Source organism: Taeniopygia guttata, chromosome 3 (genome assembly GCF_048771995.1).
Source record: "Taeniopygia guttata chromosome 3, bTaeGut7.mat, whole genome shotgun sequence".
NCBI lineage: Eukaryota > Metazoa > Chordata > Aves > Passeriformes > Estrildidae > Taeniopygia > Taeniopygia guttata.
The window spans coordinates 70,011,241-70,017,240 of NC_133027.1; the positions used below are offsets into that span (position 1 = coordinate 70,011,241).

Consider the following 6,000-nt stretch of genomic DNA (forward strand, 5'->3'; position numbering starts at 1 on the left):
GTGTGCTAAGTTACTCATTAATATATTTGTTATTCGGCATTGTTAACAAAATACAGGGCCATAGTTTTCAGATATATGCACTTGAGTTTTCCATAGAATACTTCTCACAGCTTCTGTGATGTCTGTGGTGTAATGTAAGTGACAAAGTATTGTTTCTGCTGCCTCACTGGGTGACAGAGTCAGAAGGACAAGCATTACATACCGTACACAAGCACAAATAACACTGTGCACATGCCAGTGCAGATAACTGAGGAAAAAAATAGATGTTCCTCACATACTCCTCAGAGAAATCTGCAACAAGGCTACTTTTTCCCTCCATTATTTCACAGGCCAGCATAAACACAGGCTCTCAGTTTTCACACACAGTTAATTATTAATTTATTTAATATAGGATAATTACAGCATAATTTGTTTTTCTTTATAATTATTATGAGTTTATTCCAGCCTTCCTTTAAGTTATTCTAATGTCTTCTACATGAGCTATTCTGCTTGGAAAGGCATGCATGAGCTATAATTTCCTTTTGACATTAAAAGCCACAAATCTAAACATCATTGTGCTATTGCAGAGGAAAAAATGTTTGGCTCTTAACTCAAGAATATTCTCTGTAGCCATTAAGAAGTGAAAGCTCCATGGAGGTAACAGAACCAAAACCACTGAGATTACATTCCAGTCACAACAAGCACTTAACTGTTGTAGACAAGGTATCTGGGAAATGCTATATAGTAAATGACCGACATTCACTTGTCTGTTTCACTAATATGAAAGAAAATAGTCATTAACACAATTGTAAAACAGAAACAAATAGATAAATTTGTTGAAAAACAATAGTTGTTATAAAGGAATAGTAGAATTCCTGAATTCTACTATTCTACTCCAGGAATAAATTAAGACATTTAGAGTACTTACAGCATTCTTGCTAGAGCACAAAACTAATATTTGTTATGGTTCAGTTACTTATATAATTAGAAAGAAAACTGTTTTCTGAAGCTCTGTGAGGAAACTATCTTGCATAAATATTTAGTTTAGGTATCTAGTATCTTATCCCATAGCCCTAATGAAATTTCTCACCTCTAGAAACCGGAAGGACCATCTGTTTGTGACTATTCACTGAACAAAATAAGGATATATGCTGAAATGCACCTAAACCAAAATTTGTAGAGTATAATGTGCTGAATTCTGAAGATAAAGGATTTGGGGGGTTGTATTGTTATTTTAAAGACAGATACAGTTTGCTATGCTAGACTTAAAATCTGTGAGATTGATTTTCTAGTCAGCTTCTGTGGCAAGAAAAGAACTGATGCAAATGGAAACTGTCTAGTTCTTCCCTCATTTCAGTCATAAATTTTTCAATTTGGTTGAATATCTGTTTTGTAATCTTTTGTACAGTTGATTTTTTAATGAGTTTTCCTGTTTTGTGTACAGAATTCTAATTTAATATTGCTTAAAAACCCAATGACTCTTGTTGGGTCCAACAATACACAAATCATTAACTGTTTCAAAAATATGTTCTACCTCTTGATTGGATCATTTTGTACCATCACTAAAATCTTAGATGTGACTATATGTTATTTGGTAGAACTGCTCACATAATTTTCAGGAACACTAGCTTCTTCCAGACCTCACTCTTCCTGTTCAGTTTTGCCTCCCAGTTCTTGGATTTTGCTGTACTTCCTGTAGCTCAGACTGATTCCATAGGCAAAGTTCCATTACATTTCCCAGAACATGGCATTTTAAAAGAACAACTCTTGTCAGTTGCATGGGTATCTCATCAGGCAACCAGTGAAAACAAGCTGAACTGTTTCCTTTTTGCATATCTCAAATTCTTAGCTAGGGTGCTTCTGCTTTCCTGACAGCAGAGACTAATTTTGTAGTCATTGAAAGAGAAGGACAGTATTAGGTAATATATCATGTATTTCCCATCTTTATTACTGATTTTCCCTCTTTGATCATAATAGTATATAATATTAATCAGTATTACAATATCAATCATAGTAGTGTAGTATCTTTCTTTTCACTCCTTTTAGTGCACAGCTCTTTTTCAATAAACACTGTGCAGCCTGTTAAGTCTGTTTATATGACACTGCATTGTGTGCCTTATGATACAGCAAAATAATCACCTAAAATCTGTATCCATGAAGTAACGATTGAAAAGTGGTGTTAGTGAGTCACTATGAGCAGTATGATTTTGCTTCATTAAAAGCAAGAAAATCACTCTTACTCCACTTAGGTGATCCACTTAAAATCATCTTTTCTTTGAGGTTACTGAGGTCATTTCAATAGCTTTGGAGATTTTATAACTCCAGTTCAGTGGGGGTAACCTCCTGGTAATACCATTGTGAAAAGAGCAGCTCAGGGTAGGGCGATTCGCTCTGAGTAAAGTGAGTGTTCTTATGCCGTGGGATGACTGAAGCATCATCGAGCTGCAACATTTCTCACAGGCCAGCATATTCCTCAGCAAGGAAGGGAAACTGCACTGCAGTGTCACCCACCTAGAAATTACAGAAATCCATAAATGTATTGATATTTATAAACCATACATAAGTAAACTGCCACATGTCATTTCAAGGCAGGCATTGTTTCAGTTGAAAAACACAGCTTTACATTAAAGCAGAACCCCCTGGCTTTTCTGCATATCATAAATGGGGATTTTAATTGTCCAATTAACATTTTCCTCTTTAGCAATGCATCATGATTTCCAGCATTAACAGCAGCACTGCAGCTCAAGTTTCTCAGACAACTCTGCCTAATCTGCTTATTAAATGTTTTTAAAAGGCTTGCTTGCCTCTTAGCATATATAGTCGCCAGCAAAAAAGTGGGTGTAAAACTCTCCCACAACAGACTGCTAACATTTTACACACACATTATCCAGATGTATATCACTACAAAGCAGCATAGCATAAGGATTTAATGCTTTGGAACAATATTGGTAGATTTTGAGCTAACTGTTACAGGAAACTATTAGGAGCTCATAAACAATTAACAATGGGACACTCATGTTTCTGCTGATTTAGCAGAAGGCAACAGTTTGCTGGTGATTCACTGCTTGTCTCCTAACGGTAACACATCATTTGCTAATCCATTTCAGTCCCTGCCTAGTGGTCCTAAATGATAATGTTAACATTCTTCACCTCTCTTAGCACACAGAATAGGTATAATGAGACTACACATATATACACGATCAAGATTGTAGGTAGACCCATCAGCATTAAGTGAGGACGGAGATCTCAGTACAAATAAAGCAGCACCAACTGCAACATCCACTCTGAATTAGACTATAGGAGTGACAAAACTAAGACTGCTTTTCTCCTGCTGCAGAAATGTGCTTTTATTACTGATCAAGAAGACAAGCTTCCTTTCAGGCCATGTAGCAGATCTTTCCTACTGACAGCTGAACTTATTTTAATTAAATCCAAGACCATAAGGGAGGGAACTCTTTTAACAATTTTTTGCCTAAATCAAGTAATACCAGCTTTAGGATCAGTATTTTCTGCAGTGATATTGCAACTTCTTACAGTCTCTTCACCACAGCTTCTATGATCAGTAGTTGGTTGTTGTGTTCTTCAGCTGTATTTTGATGTAAGTTGGCTACAGGGGAAAGAACTGTGACTTTTGCATGCAGTAGCCCCTGCACTTTGGATCTGCTCTCAGAGTTCACAAATATAATTTTTCACAAGATAAAGACAAAACATTCAAATGCAACACTAGTCCTGGCCAAAGACAATGGAGGGCATTTAATGAGTCTTGACATAAGGTTTTGTCACTCAAAAGTCACATTGGTAGTTCCTCTCTCATTAAGTGTGATTCCCCATTGTCCTTTCAATGTTATTTTTGCAAGATATCATGGTTCTGTTTCAACTGCAGATTCCCACAGACCCTGAAGCTCATTATCCTTCACTACTGCTAAAAGAAAGAAACAACCTAGGAACAAAATAGATACTGGATTTTATGGAAGTAGATATTTGTAGTGATATTTCCATTAATTTATTTTTCTTTGTGGTGCTTTCAAAACTACTCCTCCTGAGCTCTGCCAATTTAAAGTGCAATTGCAGGTGAAAAGTACTATTTAGTCCACTTGAACTAGTACAGAAAACAGAGTTGTGTTTATTTCTTTCATTGCTTATGGCAACATGAACAGCTTCAAATTTTGCCAAACTAAAAGCAAAATACCTCAAATTTATGTAGTATACTTATGCCCCATGCTCCAAAGAGTGGAGAGCAAAGTCTTAGATCATACTTTCTGTCTGCTGAATTATAAAAATGAATGTTAGAGGAGATACCTGCATATGGAAATAGTATCTTGGTCTCTAATTAGGGCCGGGCGAAAATTACTGTAAGCACATTTGACTTATGTCCAAGATTATGTAACATTTTTTTGGTATTGAATAAAATTGTTCTTGCTAGTCAGAGGTACAAAGTAAGCTTTATGAAGCATCCAGGGTAGGACACTAACCAGCCAGATGTCCAAGTGGTTTGGTCATTTCTCAAACACCCTATGTGATTTTTTTCTCTCAAATGATCAGAGAAGTATATTAAATTTGTTAGAAAAGGGGACAAAGATAGAGAAGGGACAAAAGCCTCTATTTTAATATGACACTCTATAACATCTGGATTAAGAGTTTCAAGCTATTCACTTAGTTTCACAGTGAAAATTAAAATGCTTTGACTCTTCTTAACTAGGAAAAAAAAAAAACCACAATAAACTACATTAAGGATAACAGTAAAGGATTTTCCATTGCCTTTCCCTACAGTATTTAGGTTTTTATAAGGGAAAATTTTACTTTGTGTGAAAGAGAGCACCAAAGTTACAGTTAGTTGAAATCAGGACTACTAAATCAGCACTACTTTCTTGTAGCAAACCAGACCCACACATCAAAGGGGAGAAAAGCATGGGAATTAGAAAGGAAAAATAACTTCTATTTCAACTCACTTGCCCTTGGAAAAAGACAGACCCAGCACACAGTCTTATCAGCCACTCCAAAACCTGGCAAACTGAGCAGCATCTGATGACTACAATGCTGCTTTTAGCTGCCCTTTTAGTCATGAGTCCATAGCAGGGAAACAAGACATGCCACAGCCTTAATCAGCTAAGTCACACATCCTAGGAAAACACCCACACACAAAGGTCAGAAAAAGACCTATAAGAGGAGGGTAGAAAAGAAAATTAGATAGGAGGCGGTGGTGAAACCCAGCTGTTGTGTATTATATAGATTCCATTTGGTGTCACGGATTTAGCTTAACTCAGGGGAATGATAACACCCTTCAGTCTCTCCTCAGTGGAGGTAGGCAGAAGATCTGTCAGGATGAGATGACAAATGTCCATCAGTCTCATCTGTCCCTTCCCTTCATTTCAATATCTGTAGGCCCAAAGAACCAATGACAGGGGAAAGATGGTGGATTTACTTACAATGTTTAATTGTCTTAGAAAGACTAATCACTGATGTATTTTGGGGTTTTTTTACATATTGGAGTATTTTACATATTCTGCTCCCTATTATTAAAAAGAAGAAAAAAGACATGGCAAAAGGAAGCAGATCATTTGAATTGTACTAAAGGAAACACTGCAGCACAAGCTGAGATAACTGCATCATTTTCTTAAATCCTGCAACACTCAGTAGCTTCATTTTTCAAAGTACAAAAGCCTATTTTTCTCAGTTTTCTTAGATTATCAGGTTTGCCCTTGAGCACACAAAAGTCACTAGTTTAAAGTCCAATTGGATTTGCCTTTGATTTGTTCTGGATCCCAAAGAATCTTGACATAATAAAGATTAGGTCTAGAGATAATAAAGATTTTCAGCCATCCCAGTATTATTGCCAGTTGCAGCTTCCTTAGTATTTTGCTCAGATTTATTTGTATCTATCAGTTTCCTTCAGGGTATTATTTCATGTCATAGAAACTGCATTGCAAATTTTAAAAACTAGTTATCAATCCAAAATTATCTTTATTATTTTTTGCTATTAATTCTTCTTAGTATCCTAAAAAAATCCTTTTAAGTATACAT

The 6,000-nt window shown here is 36.0% G+C and overlaps 1 long non-coding RNA gene across 1 annotated transcript; it reads right to left on the minus strand.

The window, feature by feature from the left end:
* Positions 1-1,799: 1,799 nt before the first annotated feature.
* On the minus strand, positions 1,800-5,037 carry LOC140683586 (uncharacterized). The gene is made up of 2 exons (XR_012054756.1): positions 4,929-5,037; positions 1,800-2,490 (listed from the first exon to the last, which is right to left on the minus strand). It is a non-coding gene; the product is annotated as an uncharacterized lncRNA (long non-coding RNA).
* Between the last annotated feature and the right edge of the window lie 963 nt (positions 5,038-6,000).